At 38.3% G+C, this 16374-nt stretch overlaps 1 protein-coding gene and 1 pseudogene across 1 annotated transcript in view; one reads left to right on the top strand and one right to left on the bottom strand.

Annotated features, from left to right (window-relative positions):
- Positions 1-16374, bottom strand: part of COL25A1 (collagen type XXV alpha 1 chain) — a 477363-nt gene that overhangs the window by 445054 nt on the left and 15935 nt on the right. The window lies entirely within an intron of this gene.
- Positions 3180-3372, top strand: LOC131506265 (small ribosomal subunit protein eS1-like; annotated as a pseudogene).

The following is a 16374-nucleotide window of genomic DNA, read 5'->3' as shown; positions in this document are numbered from 1 at the left end:
GCTTAACAAAAAGATTAGTGTGTCTGGGCACAAAGCAAGACACAGAGATATGAGTGACCCTCTTTGTAACATCTTGCCACACAGAATAAAGAACAGTGAATGTAGTCAACTATAGAATATGCAGAGATGCCCGAGGGAGAAGAAAAGAGGACTGGAGAGGGAATCTGTCTTCACTTGGGAACAAGTGCTCTTTAATGCCAACAGGCATTTCCCAAAGAGTTTTAATGATTCTGTCTCCCTCACCCTTTACACAAGAAATATTAATAGAAATGACAATTTCTATTCAACCCGAGGCAAAAGTAAGAATAGAATGCAATGTTAGGTTTCTCTCTTTGTAAAGTTTTTTAAGAAGGCAATCACTTGGTAGAGTTATAGAACTATGACAGGCCATAAGGGTTATCTACATAGCACACTGATGCCAAAGGTAAAAGCCTTCCTACAAAGTCTTTGACAGGACATTATGTGAACATTTTCCTTCCTTTCAAACTCCCCCCACTAGCAAACACCTATGCATTGTTAAACTCAAAGTTAATTCCTCCCATAAAGTCTTCCCTAGATGACTCTTCTCCACATAGACTGCTCTCAGAGAACTGATAACATTTAATTATGCTTATTACATGTGTGTTTCCTCTTACTAGATGATAAGCTCTCAAGGATGAAGATTACATCATATTATTTCATTCACCTAACAAAGTTTGACACATAATAGGCATTTCATAATTACTCATACTGTAATTCTTGAACTCTCCCAATGAGGAGAAGCCCATCACATCAAAATGAAGCCATTTTTAAACAATCTTGCTGTTGAGCAGGATGAAGGGTAGGGGTCAGTGAAATGCAAAGATTTGTTCCCTGTTAATTTTCCCCTCCTGGATCCAAGTTCTACCCTGTAGTTTTAAGTATAAATGGTCCACTACACATTTGAAGACCTTGCTTTCCTTAACGTCACTACCACCATCTCTAGCTCTTGCCTTTTCAAGCTAAATGCTCCCATTTTCTTCTGCTACTATTCCTACAAGACAAATGTCAGATACTTTTCATCCTCATCGCAATCCTCTAGAAGTGCTCTAGTTTGTCAATATTTCCTTTAAAGCTCAATAAAATACTGCATGCATGTGTTCACACTGTGCATCACATATTAGAACTACTACCTACTTTTTTCCAGACACAGTACTGTTCTACAGTAGATGGCCCCCTTAGCCGCCTGGAGCCTGCTTCAGATTCTGTGTCTCCCCTTCTCTCTGCCTCTTCTCTGCTTGTGCGCTCTCTCTCTCTCTCTCTCTCTCTCTCTCTCTCTCTCTCTCTCTCAAAAATAAATAAGCATTGAAAAAATTAAAAAAGAATTTTTAAAAATGTCTCTTCTCAAATTATCTAGCAATCTATTTGGACTTCTGCATGTAAATATAACAAAAAAATGTCCCAAGAAAATCTGTTTTTTTAAATACTTCAAACAACAAATAAGAGTCTTGGTTGAAATATTAGTGCGTAGATCACAGGGAAATTTTATCCAATAGCAAATATGTGGGAATCTTTCAGAGAACTTAGATTATACAGCATTTCCACCCATGTGATTCTGCTTCTACAGTCCAATATCTGAGTTTTCTGGCCCAATTAATACATTTTATTACTACTATGTTACACCATGACCTGCATGTGAATATTCTTTCTCATTTCTAGAAGTGGAATATATTCTATCATGTTGATGAACTTGAATTGAATCAGCACATCAGTTCAAACCCAGCAGTATAATTTACTTCCCAGTCAGCAGGCAAACATGTTTATATGCTCTATAAGTGTTCAATGATTATATCCTTTATCTAGCATTCATTACTTCTTATATGTTGAAATAGTATATTAAAATAAATATTTGGCAGTTTATCAAATGAAAAAACTGAATGCCTTTAGCTACTAATTTTTATTGAATTTAGTCCTATAATTCCTTGGGGAATATTTTCTATGTTTTTCCTACAAAATTATATTTTAGAGCTGAATGGTCATTTACCAGCTCCTGTAGTATTCTGAAGAACTAAATATACTTACTACCAAATATGTAAGAAACATATTTTTTGAAAATTTACAATATGCCACACTAAGTACTTAGGTCTGGCTGAATTATGAGAATTGCCTTCTGTAATTATGTAGTTAAATGAGAATATTGTTCCCATGGAACATTTTTCAGTTTCAATTCTTCTCGTAAAGAGTTTGGTGACTTGGATATGATGATCACTTCCCTTGAAGAACTCTCTCAACAAATGATTTTCTTAAGAAAGTAAACTAGTCCTTCAATTTGCTACAACTTGTTTAATATTCAATTTCAAATTCTGCCTTAATTATAGCAATAAGATTTTCATATTCAAGGATCAAGGAATGCAACAGCCATTAAGAAAGTAATTTTATGATTATTTTTAAATGTACCTCTCTCATAATTAGAAGCAAACTATGAGTTCTTGAAAAGTATGAAGTGTATAAAAGCAAATAATCATAGAAAAGGTATTCTATAATACATGTTTTCTTCAGTCCAGACCAGTTCTTAAAATCCTGCAAATAAGAATACAAACATGAATAGTCTACTCTAATAATCCTAATCTAATGATCCTAAAGGTACCGAAAGATGGGGCAGGCTCCAGGAGCTAATAAAGGTTTTTCCATTATCTCATGAGGAAGCTAGAGCTCCTAGAGTTCTTCCACAAGCTGATCTGCAATCCCCAGTTTCAGAGAAGTCTTCAGACTGGAGTCACTACAAAAACACTCCAGCATTTGATGATGACACTTTTAATGGCTTTAACAGTAATCACACTGAGATTCAAGTATTTGCCTTGGTCTTAAACTGGTGTCTTTCACACAAATGAATGCTAACCGTCTGGGTTTGCTATAGGATGAAAGAAAACATAAAAAGTATTCAGCACTTCAACAGAACTGATCAAGGAAGATGAAAAACATAAGCAAATTTTGAATATTCCCTTTTCTTCACCAAAATACATTCCCATATGTTTAAAAGAGGTTTTAAGATGAGAAAGAACCCAGTGTCCATCCACTGAGAGTATTTTTTTAATTACACATCCATTTAATGAAATTGTATTCAGCTGCTAAAGTAACAAAAAATGAGACAGTATCATCTTGCCAAAATTTTTAAACTGAATTTACAAGAAACACACCCTGTTGGTTCTCTGAGCAACACCATGGTGGTTAGCAAGAACAAGTGCTTTACAAAAGGCAGCAAAGGGAGCCAAGAAGAAAGTGGTTGATACATTTTCTAAGAAAGATTGGTATTATGGGAAAGCAATAACTATGTTCAATATAAGAAATATTGGAAAAATACTAGTCACAGTAACTTGAGGAACCCTAAATATATCTGGTGTCCTCAAGGATTGATTATTAAGCATGCAATCAAGCAACTACAGACTATGAATTGACTTTGTCATGCTCTGAAAATTGCTATCTTGAACAAATCCCTGACATTAACTTATCATATTTTTTAAATTTCTCTCTTTTCCAAAAATGATAAAGAAAACCTAGATTCCAAATAAATAAGGTACTTTAAGAAGTGGGAAGGATGGGAAGACCATCTTCAGAGTTGGCCCCAAAGTAAGGTCCCAAAGTAAGAAACTCTAATTTTGCAAGGAATGACTAGCACTCCACCTCTCAAGCTGCTTTTACAATGTGTAGGTGGCCAGATGGTCCATTCTAGAAAGCATGTGATTATGAGCTGGTTGTGACCTAAAGGGACAACTTAAAGGTGGGTTTACTACCAATAATCTGCTCAAAATCATATTTTACAAGCAGGAAGTTCAACAGCATTCAAGAACAGAAAAAGCCACTTCTAAGTTCTTAAATGGTTATATAATGGTTATTAATCCAGTTATTAACCCCCAAAAAGAAACTGGTTTAAAAGACTATATCCAGCTAATTAATAAGAAGCACCACTAATGTAAAGAGAACTCCAGAGGGTGTTTTTTTTTTAAGACTATAGCTTTATTTTACAGCAATATAAGCAATTTGCTAAATCACACTACTAAACTTTCTTCCTTGGAAACACCTCACTTCTTTGAAAACCCTTAAAACAGGGATTGATCTTTCTAAGTTACAGTCAAATGCACTGTCATTAATATTATCATAAATTCTCCCAGCTGAGCTTATGGGTTATGTCAATATGCCATCTTGCAGGCAGCAGAAAACCAACCAAATGGGGAAATTGACAAATCACACACAGTTAAATCATATTTTGCTTCATGTTTTTAAAACTAGTTCATCTCTCAGTGAAATCGTGTTTTTATGTGAACACTAAAGTTCAAACTAAGCAATTCTTCAGCTACTCCAAAAAATACAGTAGAATGTTGATGGATTTCTGGCTAGGTTTTAAATCCAGCTCCCCAAAGAATAAGGGCAACAGAAACCAAAGTTTCTCCGAAGCCTTCAGGACAAAGCTTCAAGAATACAATAAGTGTTTTAAGAATGATTATTATAATCATAATACTCTTTTGTACTTAGGAGACTACCATAGTTTTTCCCTCTATAGCACAAAAACTGAACCAGGAGCCAAAAGTGGGAAAAAAAATTAAAGTTCATTCATTAAATGAAAGGAAAAAAAAAAAAAAAAAGATTGTGAAAACATGGTCCACCAAAACATTACTGATTTGAGCTAACGAGTGAAAAAATTAACAGACTTTGAAGGAATTCTGAAAAGAATTCACTTAACTATTTATTAGAATCAAGAAAAGTTTAAAATATTCTTAAACATCATTTGCTAATTCTTTATCCTACCCTTTTTTTTATTTAAATGTTTATTTGTTTATTTTGTGAGAAAGAAAGGGGGGCAAAGAGAGAGGGAGAGAGAGAATCCTAAGCAGGCTCCATGCTGTCAGCACACAGCCCAAAGCAGGGCTTGAAATCACAAACCGTGAGATCATGACCTGAGCAGAAATCAAGAGTTAGATGCTTAACTGACTGAGCCACCCAGGATACTTATCTTATACTATCTTTCTATTGCATCCCATCAAGAGCTCCCTACAAGGTCAGTGAGAGTGCTAACAGATCAGCACTTTGATTCACTCTCTAATGTGTGATTTGACTATATGCATTATGGGTGTACAAATGTTTATACAACATTTGAATCACCAATTCCACTTATAAGTAACTATCAGCAGCACACACAAAGACTTATATATTAGAGTATTCACTGCAAAGTTATTTATTAAGGCACTGAAAATAATCTTGAGGTATAAAAAGAGAAATTATTAAATTATAAGAAATCCATATGAATATCATACAGATAACATGACTCACAATAAATGTATACTACCTTTATCAGAAATTATTCTTTCTACTTTCATAAGAAAAAATTTTCTAAGCTTCCTGTATTCCAGATTTACCTTTGAAGTCTTGAGGATATTCATTTTACCTATATATTATTAGGTCACTTGATGCAGACTTTACATAAAAGGCTTTGATGTAGACCATAGGAGCACCGAAGTAGTTCAGTCAGTTAAGCATCTAACTTCAACTCAATCATGATCTCGTGGTCCATGACTTTGGGCCCCACTTTGGGCTCTGTGATGACAGCTCAGAGCCTGGAGTCTGCTTCAAATGCTGTGTCTCCCTCTCTCTTTGCCCCTCTCCCACTCACGCTCTGTCTGTCTCTCTCTCTCCCTTTCTATCAAAAATAAAGAAACATTGGAACCTGCTTTGGATTCTGTGTCTCCCTCTTTCTCTGCCCCTCCCCTGCTCACTTTGTCTCTCTCTCTCTCTCTCTCAGAAATAAACATTTTTTAGAAAAAGGATTTGATATACCTTAAATATTTATTGTAACTAATTACGTCTAGTTACTATTTAAGTTCTATTATGATTGCTCTATCCATGGTAGATCATCAAAGAAACAAAGAGTAAAGATCATATTTTTAAGGAAATAAAAATATAATATTGTTAATCAACATAATAATAGTCTGCAAACCCTGAAATGTGTCAGAAAGAAAACTAAACAGCATTAATGAGGCAGAATAATTGTATTGAAAAGGAAAACATTTATATAAAATATAAGTACTTCAATTTTTCTCCAAAAATGAGAAGAGGAAGTTTGTGTGTGACTGAACTAGGTAGCTGCTATCATAAAGTCTGGCCCATAGACCAGACTAAATAACACACAAAGATTTGCTTTGTTTGGCAAAGTGCTTTTAAAAAATACATTTAAATGCTTTATCTGGCTCTTAACACTCCAATCTGATGATAGAATATTCTAGTCTAACAAACTTCACACAATTGTATTACTTGCCTGGCATTCTAATTTGCCTTCCAGTTTAAAGTCCTACCTGGAGTAACCCCAATTACACGATGTTTTGTTCTCCTTCTTTTCCTCCACCTCCTTTCTACACATCCCTCAAACCCTACTCCCGCAACCTGGAAACCACTTTCCTAATTAACGATGGCCGATCTCAGCTAAAGTTCTGAAAACTTCCAAGCAGTTCCTCTGTATTTCTCCCTTGTACCTCAACCCACATAGAACAATTTACTTTTAGCCATACTATTTTATCTAAAAGAAATAAAGTGTTCCATGACCAAACAAGTTTATAAAACATGATACATTAGAGTCCCCATTTTAGAGATTCACAATATACAAATTCTACAGTGAATAAATCTTTTATTTGTTTAGCCCAGTGTGTATCTGATTTGTCTTGAAAGCGTTCTTCCTCAGGAAATCTGTTAACGTGAGAAAGAAATGGTGTTTCAGGAATACAGTTGGACAAACTCAATACAACGAAGGCCGCGAGTGGATGGACCGCTGGTAGAAACACTTGAAAGGTGTTCAGAAATAGATTGATGGCAACTAGAGTGAAAGGCTACTAGAAAGGCAGTGGGCTCTGAATGCACTTTGTCATGCTCAGACATTTCAGTTCAGAATCAAGGAAAAACACTGTTGGTCAGTTTATCAAGTTTCTAAATCATATTAAGCCAAGAGGAGTTGGAAATTTATTTTAAAAAATCATTAGCCTAACAAATCCTGATAAGGTGGGAGCTGGGTTTTGTGAAAATAAACATACAGTCTTGATTTGCTTCCCTCTTCCAAAAAAAAAAAAAAAAAAAAAAAAGCACCATAAAAGGAAGAAAGGACTTAACAGCAGCATACATAAAAAATAAAGTTTTTATCAATGTTAAATGCAGTACTGGTAAATTCAATTATGGGACCAGCAAGAAAATTATTATAATTTTAGGCTGTATTAGTTGGCAGTATAGTATCTAGAACAAGGGAAGTCTTCCTCTCTCCCCCTCTTGTATTTGCCAGTCAGGACCTATCAGAGTTTCATTCAAATCCGTTTTCAACACTTTAAGAATGAAGTAGACAAATTGGAATACCTGAATGAGCTAAGGGCATTTATTCCAAAAAATGAAAATATTAATAGGAAATACAGTAAATGATTTCAAACATTGGAAAAGTTGTCATAGTACAGAGGTATTCAATATATTTTTTATGATGTACAGTGAGGATGGTGTACAAAATAAAATCGTGGATGCTCAGAAGGAGATAAATTTCAACATGAGCTTTTTAACAAGCCGGTCTGAAGACTGAATGATCTATTCAAGAGGTAATCCTAAATTGAATAAACATTTAGCCAAGAACACACTAAGGGAATTCAAGCACCTGAGGCAATGTAAGTCTAGCTAACCTTTAAAGGCCCTCCCAGCACTGAATACAATCAGAGGCAGCATTCCCATTTGGAGAGAACATTACCCCAAACAATGCAATATACTCTGTATGGAAACAAGACTATCAAAGCCAGTGGGTGCTAGAAGCTGAGTTAGGAGAGCTAATTGTTCCATTTTTAGGATTCTGCAAGCCCATTGTTAAACACAGTTATTGTTAAAAATTTAATTATATATGCTTACAATAAAATAAACTGTATTAAAGCAAAGTTAATAAACACTCAAACTTATCACTTCCTAATGTCACTTTGTTAACTTGAAATCAACCTTGGTAGGACACTTACACCCCAAAAATCTGCAATTGCCACAAATCAGGACTTTTTTTTGAGAGTAGTTGTTAAAGATTTGTCATCAGTAACATATGTAGTCAACAAGTATTTATTACACTCCCTCAAATACAGCTTGAGGTTGTGTGGACTAGAGCTAGAAATCAAAGGAATCTTCCTCAAGAAACAGGAGAACAAGAAATAAGCAGGTACATCTAAACCTTCAAAAGTGATTTGCTTTCTCAATGAATAGAATGTGTTACATTTGTACAACAGAGTTACTCTACAGCCTTCAAAAACAATGATGTGAATCAATCTGTGTAGGAAAGGCAAGCAACCAATAACACTGGATTTCTGCAGAGAGACGGGATGCTGTGTACCATTTTTAATTTAAATGCTTGCATTTCTTGGCCTGGGTATTATTTTAAGAATAATAACAACAATGGTGAAATCAAACACAAAGAAAGGGGTTGACCTTGGGCAATAACTGGACCAGAAGGCAACAAGCAAGCAGCAGCAGAAAGACAGCAGAGGAATGCAGCCTTGACAAAGGCAGCAGAAGCAGAGATAAAATTCTTAAGCCCAGAGAGCACTGCCCTGGATGCCTTCTGCTGAGGGGAAAAGAACTATCCTGAAAGTTCTGATCACCCTCCTTCCCTGTTCTTGCAGGGGAGCCTGCAGAGCTCTTGCTAGTCCTGCCTTCCTTATTCACTGGGCATCTTTTAAAAGAAAGGTACTCAAGTAGGGGTGATTTTGACACCTAAGGGACATTTGGTAATGTTGGACACATTTCTGGGTGTAGAATAAAAGGGCTGCAACTGGCATCTAATGTGTAAAAGCCAAGCAAGGATGCTGCTAAACATCCTACAATGCACAGAACAGCCTCCCACAATAAAGAATTAGCCAGTCCAAGGGTGCCTCAGTGGCTCAGTCGGTTGGGCATCCAACTTCGGCTCAGGTCATGATCTCATGGTTTGTGGGTTTGAGCTCCATGTTGGGCTCTGTGCTGACAGCTTGGAGTCTGGAGCCTGCTTCAGATTCTGTCTCCTTCTCTCTCTCTCTCTGCCCCTCCCCTGCTTGCACTCTGTCTCTCTCTGTCTCTCAAAAATAAAAAAAAAATTTTTTTAATGTTTTAAAAATTTAAAGAATTATCCAGTCCAGAATGTCAATAGTGACAAAGTTGAGAATCCCTGTACCACTATTGCTTAAGGCCACCTGAGTGGATCTCTATTCTTTATAACCCAAGGGAGTCAGGTCAAGACCCAGAGATTCTGTCTTCACTAGGAAATATGACCATAGAATCTGAACTGACATTCAAGGGAGTCTGCAAGACTTCTTAAAAGTAACTGCCATGAAAGGTAGCCTGGGGAGGGGTTAAAACTGTTGCATTTGACCTAACAACTGACAGAGATCTTTTTTTTTTCTTTTTTTTTTCAGAAAAACTATCTAATTGAAGTGCCATTAACATTTCTGCAAAGTATCGTTATATACATTAGAGAACTAGTCAATATTCTTAGAAGAAAGTAAAATAAATTCAAATGCCATCTTCTTTAATAACATGTTGCTATTTTTGAAATTGTGAAAGTAAATGAACTGGAATTATGACTTCAAATAACAATTATCATTGTAGTCTCAAATCCATTAAAATTAGATACAGTTGGCTACAGGCTATACTTTTGTAGCTTTTCCTTCTCTTGCAGTCTTCAGTCTGCATATCTGACACCCTTATTCCTCCACCAGAGCTTTGCAGCCTACTTATTTCTTTCAATAGTAACATACATGGCACAGGGTCTCACCCACAGTAAATCACAATAAATACTTTATCATTTAGGTGAACAAAAAGATTCTCAAAAGACTATACATGATTCTTTCACCTCTGCCATAGTTGACTGGAATTAGGTAATACCAGAGATCAGTTACCACCCACAATATATAATTTTTAGATACTAATATCTAAAATATTTAACATTTATGGGATGCTTGGGGAGCTCAGTAGGTTGACTGACTAACTCTTGATTTTGGCTCAGGTCATGGTCTCATGGGTCCTGGGATTAACCCCGTGTCAGGCTCTGTACTGACAGTGCAGAGCCTGCTTGGGATTCTCTCTCTCCCACTCTCTCTCTGCCCCTCCCCTGCACATGCACTCTCTCTCTCGAAATAAATAAACACTAAAAAATAAATAAATAAAAATATTTAACATTTATAATTAACTCCCTCCCCTACCTAGTAGTATGAGACCAAACTGCTTCTCAACGAAGCACCAAAAACCATGTAGTTTCCATGTATCCCCACCCATCCCTGGCTGCCATTCTAATATACTGTCTTCCTAGAATGTATAGGAAGGGCCATTATCTAGCTTCAGCTATTCTGACAAAATCCCAGTGGGCTCAGCCAAAAGGTTTTAGCAACTGAAACAGGTGGGAGCAGGGTCACCCAGATGGCTCAGTCGGTTAAGCATCCGACTTCAGCTCAGGTCATGATCTTGCCGCTTGTGAGTTCAAGCCCAGTGTGGGCTCTGTGCTGACAGCTCAGAGCCTGGAACCTGCTTCAGATTCTGTATCTCCCTCTCTCTCTCTGCCCCTCCCCTGCTCATGCTCTGTCTCTCTCTGTCTCAAAAGTAAATTAAAAAACATTTTAAAAATGTGAAAGAAAGAAAGAAAGAAAGAAAGAAAGAAAGAAAGAAAGAAAGAAAGAAAGAAACAGGTGGGAACAGAGTAAAGTATCCATATACCTGGGCAGCTGAGGCTGAGCTGTCTGGGCTACTAGTAAGTGAAGTAAATATGAGTTGGTAGCAGTAGAAGTAGTAGGAGATCAAACAAGGCAGAGTCCAACAGGAGAGGCAACTGGCCAAGAATAAGCAAATAAAGCTTAGAGTATGGACTAAAGACAAGTTGTCTGAAGCAGCAACACATGAATATGATGAGAGTGCCCAAGGAAAAGCCAAACTAGAACAAACCTGAAGTCAAGGCCAAAATGGCCAAAATAGCACAAAATCCCCAGGCAACCACATGCTCACAGAGGATAAGTGTAGCCTATGTAAATAATATAATTGCCTGGATATAATATTCCCAAACACAAAGGTTAGGTCAGCAACTCCCTCTTGAACATCAGTGAAAGCTACTCACTGATACTGAAACACAAGAAGCTGAGTCTTCCAAAGTGGTCTATTACCTTAAACAACTCTTCAGTGTTATGAATTTAAAGGCCACTTCTGCAACTCATGCCAGTTGTATAGGCCTACCAATCAGCACAACCCTCAGGGGTCTGGTATATAAAGTATACAAAGCTATGGGGTGCCTGGGTGGCTCAGTCGGTTAGGCGTCCAACTTTGGCTCCGGTCATGATCTCACGGTTCATGCGTTCAAGCCCCATGTCAGGCTCTGTGCTGACAGCTCAGCACAGTGAAAAACTATGTACTGTCTACAGCATATCCTTCCCACTTACCTAATTCTGATTCTTTCAGGGCTATTTAAAACTGTAAGTTGTAGATAACTAATAGTAAAGCAAAATAAATCTTACCATAGACATGCAAATTCTTTCTGACTGAGTGCAACTGACTGCCCTCCCTCACTGTGGAAAAAGTCCAGTTTTGCCTCCATCTACACAACAATTTTGATATTCTAGACTATAAATGTATCCGTTTTTAAATTCTCCTTTGAACTAGTTAAAACATCTTATCATTTCCTTCTTTCATGATTTAAGCAAAATCTTTAACACATGTTCGCTTTATATCTGTATGAAAGTCGCAATTTTACCTTTTTTGAAAATTACCTTTAACAGTAATTTTTGAGAAAACAATTAGCTATTGAAATCTGGGAGAAGTATTGACAGTTCCCATTGACAATTCCTCAGTTACACTGCTGGATTTAATCATAACTACAGCTGGGGCGCCTGGGTGCCTCAATGGGCTGAGCGTCCGACTTCCACTCAGGTCATGATCTCACGGTTTGTGAGTCCGAGCCCCGTGTCAGGCTCTGTGCTGACAGCTCGGAGCCTGGAGCCTGCTTCGGATTCTGTGTCTCCTTCTCTCTCTGCCCCTCCCCAACTTGTGCTCTGTCTCTCTATGTTTCTCAAAAAATAAATAAATGTAATCACAACTACAGCTATTGCCCAGGAAAGGCATAGAGGTGTTGAGACTGAAAGGTGATAAAGTCCCTGACTGATCAAGTTAGAAGTGGACAGTAAGCTAAGTAGAGTGTCATCAATAGAATGGAGGCAAAATACGGGGCATCTGGGTGGCTCAGTTGATTAAGCGTCCGACTTCACCTCAGGTCATGATCTCACAGTCTGTGAGTTTGAGCCCCACGTCGGGCTCTGTGCTGATAGTTCATAGCCTGGAGCCTGCTTCAGATTCTGTGTCTCCCTCTCTCTCTGTCCCTCCCCTGTTCGTGCTCTGTCTCTTTTTCTCTCTCAAAAATAAACAAACATTAGAATGCAAGAAAAATAGAATCTATATTCATTCTAGAGAAGGCAAGGGAGGGAGGATGGAAAGGAGAGTGGCCTGACTCTTATTTGGGAACATAGAAGATCCTCTATTTCTGTAGTTTCACAGATACATAGCTACATCCCAAAGACAATCCTTGTCTAGTCTGTTTGCCAACAACAGAGCACATCAGGGCAAATGCTTATTCACTGAAAGCCTGACAGGGCATCACTTCTCTATGGGTGTTTTTGCTATGTTCACTATTGGTTTTCAGGAGTTCAATGAACATTATTTAAAAATGCCCACCACTGTTAAAAGTGGAGACTTGTAAAAAAAACAAAAAACAAAAACTGAAAATGATGACAAAAATGATGGGTGATGCTCAAATATAGATGATAAACGTGACTGATTAGAAAATCCCTCTATCGGGCGCCTGGGTGGCTCAGTCGGTTGAGCGTCCAACTTCGGCTCAAGTCACGATCTCGCGGTCCGTGGGTTCGAGCCCTGCGTCAGGCTCTGGGCTGATGGCTCAGAGCCTGGAGCCTGTTTCAGATTCTGTGTCTCCCTCTCTCTCTGCCCCTCCCCCGTTCATGCTTTGTCTCTCTCTGTCTCAAAAATAAATAAACGTTAAAAAAAAGTTTTTTTTAAAAAAAAGAAAATCCCTCTATCTGGGATTCCTTCTTGAGGATTGATACTGGAAGCAAAAGTTTTCTGTTCAAATAGATGAAAGGCTTAAAAGAATAAAACACATCCCGAGTCTAATGTGTTATGGGCTCACACATAGAAAACAGAAAGAATACCTCAGACCTCTCAATTCAAAGACAGTTTTGACATAAAAATAATTTAACTTCTTTTTTAATATTGTAAAAATGGTGACATATATTTTACCACCAACACATAGCATTCCTCATATAGAACTTGATCACAGAACCAAGCCAATATTCAGGGAAGTATCCTCAGAAGAAGCTGAAATTCAGAGCATTAAATAACTGCACAGAAGGAAACTATATACAAGAACATAAAAGCCCTGTTTTCTTTATGGATGTACTTTCTCAATGCTAGAGTTTTTCCTTTATTAAACACTTCCAGATGCATAACATGTAGAGTAGTACTAAGCCACCACTGTCAGTCTTGCTTCTTAAACTCCTAGGAAGTTGTCAGCGTATCTGTAGGGTTTGGGAAGTAAATGTAGAGCATATAATTTGTTCAGTTAAACCTCTTTTTACCAGCTTACAATAGCTTTGGTTAGTATATATGATCTCTCCAGCCTTTAGTACCTGGTCAACCTCCCTATCTTTGCTGCTTTCCTGATAATTGTTCTCTCTTAGAAAGCAAGGTAACTAAAGCTGGTTTTTTTCTTAAAATTTTTAATTTTTTTTTTGAGAGAGAGAGAGAGACAGAGCATGAGTGGGGGGAGAGACAGTGAGAGAGGGAGATACAAAATCCAAAGCAGGCTCCAGAGTCTGAGCTGTCAGCACAGAGCCCAACGCGGGGCTCGAAGTCACGCACCATGAGATCATGACCTGAGCTGGAGTCGGACACTTCACCGATTGAGCCACCCAGGTGCCCCTAAAGCAGTTTAAAAAAGAAAAGTCATTTTTCTCTTCCAAGACTTCCCAAAAGTCTATAGGTTGAGACTATGTATTGAAGAGAAAATAAATTGCTCACCAAAGCTCAATAACTTGTGTAGTTGCTCTGCCTTTCTATTATCTGTCCAATAAGACAATTGAGTAAGGTGTTGTACTTGGCCAAACTACCGTCCATGAGTCACTACTCAAAACGGTCAACAGCATTGCTGATGACAGTGGACATTCATTTCCACCGGAGGTAGAATATTGTCTGTCAAACTGCAGTACTTGTTACACTATGATTGCAGCCGGATTTACACTTCCTCTGTAAAATGCACTGTACATATCACTCACTATTGGCTAAAATATTGTTAATTCCTCAAGTTTTCCCTTTTAGCATTTAAACATAAATGCCCAATTCATATATTCTCATTGTACTGTAAGTTTAAATTTAATACATAAACATCATCAGCTTAACACACAAAAATCAAGTAAAAAAGTCTCAAAGATCCCAGAGACATCTTTAATAACAACTCTCTCACAATATATTACTTGAGGGATACTTATTTTTCATATACTACTTAAACTAAGTATTAACCATTAGTTTAAAAACTACTGCATTAGGGACACCTGGGGGCTCAATCTGTTGAGCGTCTGTCATCAGCTTCGGATCTCATGGCTTGTGAGGTAGAGCCCTGCATCAGGCTCTCTGCTGTCAGCACGAAGCCCACTTCAGATCCTCTGTCCCCCTCTCTCTACCCTCCCCTGATCACTCTCTTTCTCTCAAAAATAAAAAATACACTTTTTAAAAAATCAACTGCTTTACATATATATATATTTTAAAAGGCAATGGACTGTTGTAACTTTGTGATAAGGCCCAATATAATACCTAGAATTAAAGAATAAGTAAAAATACAAGGAAAGAAATTTGAAAAACACAGAAAACTTATGAATAAGCAAGAATAATATGCTGACATGAAGGCTTAAAATATGAGTAACTTTAAGAAAAAGCATGAGGTGGGATATTGATTTTCTGATAAACAGGATCATACTCAGTTACACAGTGCATCTTCCCAGCTTTCCTGTGCTACCACCATTATTATACCTTCTTTGCTGGGCCAGTACAAGCCAGTAAAGAGACAATATGACATTAATAGTTGTTTCTGGATTCTATTCATTTCTTAATAAATAATTTTGCCTCTATCATTCTTAGTAATATTTCTAATTACAGAATTTTGGAGGCAGTTTCTGTGTTAACAAGTATATAGTATCGCTAGACATGGGAGATGATATCACACTGGGGATTGGACTTCCAGTGATCTTCTAATAGGTCTTCTAATAGATCCTCTATGGAGTCCTAAGGTCCTATGGAGATACCTCAGGGGCCAGCATGGGGGAGGTGTAGCTAACATTACATCCAATTTCATTTAGTACATTTCCTCATAAGATGGAAAAGTTCAGGGGCACCTGGGTGGCTCAGTCGGTTAAGCGTCCAACTTCAGCTCAGGTCATGATCTCACGGGTTGTGAGTTTGAGCCCCACGTTGGGCTCTGTGCTGATAGCTCAGAGCCTGGAGCCTGCTTCCAGTTCTGTGTCTCCCTCTTTCTGTGCCCCTCCCCTGATCGCACTCTGTCTCTGTCTCTCAAAAATAATAATAATAGAGGGAACTTGCTCGCTCCGCGCAAACACCCAACTCTGTGCTTCTGCGGAGCCAAACCTCCGGCAGCGGATCTGACTCCCTCCCGCTGCCACAGGGCCCCTCCTGAAGTGGATCACCTAAGGAGAAGCGAGCTAAGCCTGCCCCTCCCGCCCCCGTGCACCTTGCCTACCCACCCCAGCTAATACGCCAGATCCCCAGCACCACAAGCCTGGCAGTGTGCAAGTAGACCAGACGGGCCACACCACCCCACAGTGAATCCCGCCCCTAGGAGAGGGGAAGAGAAGGCACACACCAGTCTGACTGTGGCCCCAGCGGTGGGCTGGGGGCAGACATCAGGTCGGACTGCGGCCCCGCCCACCAACTCCAGTTATACACCACAGCACGGGGGAAGTGCCCTGCAGGTCCTCACCGCTCCAGGGACTATCCAAAATGACCAAACGGAAGAATTCCCCTCAGAAGAATCTCCAGGAAATAACAACAGCTAATGAACTGATCAAAAAGGATTTAAATAATATAACAGAAAGTGAATTTAGAATAATAGTCATAAAATTAATCGCTGGGCTTGAAAACAGTATACAGGACAGCAGAGAATCTCTTGCGACAGAGATCAAGGGACTAAGGAACAGTCACGAGGAGCTGAAAAACGCTTTAAACGAAATGCAAAACAAAATGGAAACCACGACGGCTCGGATTGAAGAGGCAGAGGAGAGAATAGGTGAACTAGAAGATAAAGTTATGGAGAAGGAGGAAGCTGAAAGAAAGAGA

Source organism: Neofelis nebulosa, chromosome 3 (assembly GCF_028018385.1).
Source record: "Neofelis nebulosa isolate mNeoNeb1 chromosome 3, mNeoNeb1.pri, whole genome shotgun sequence".
In the NCBI taxonomy this organism is placed as follows: Eukaryota; Metazoa; Chordata; class Mammalia; order Carnivora; family Felidae; genus Neofelis; species Neofelis nebulosa.
The sequence above is the reverse complement of the archived record's forward strand: the minus strand, read 5'-3'. Positions and strand labels throughout refer to the sequence as shown.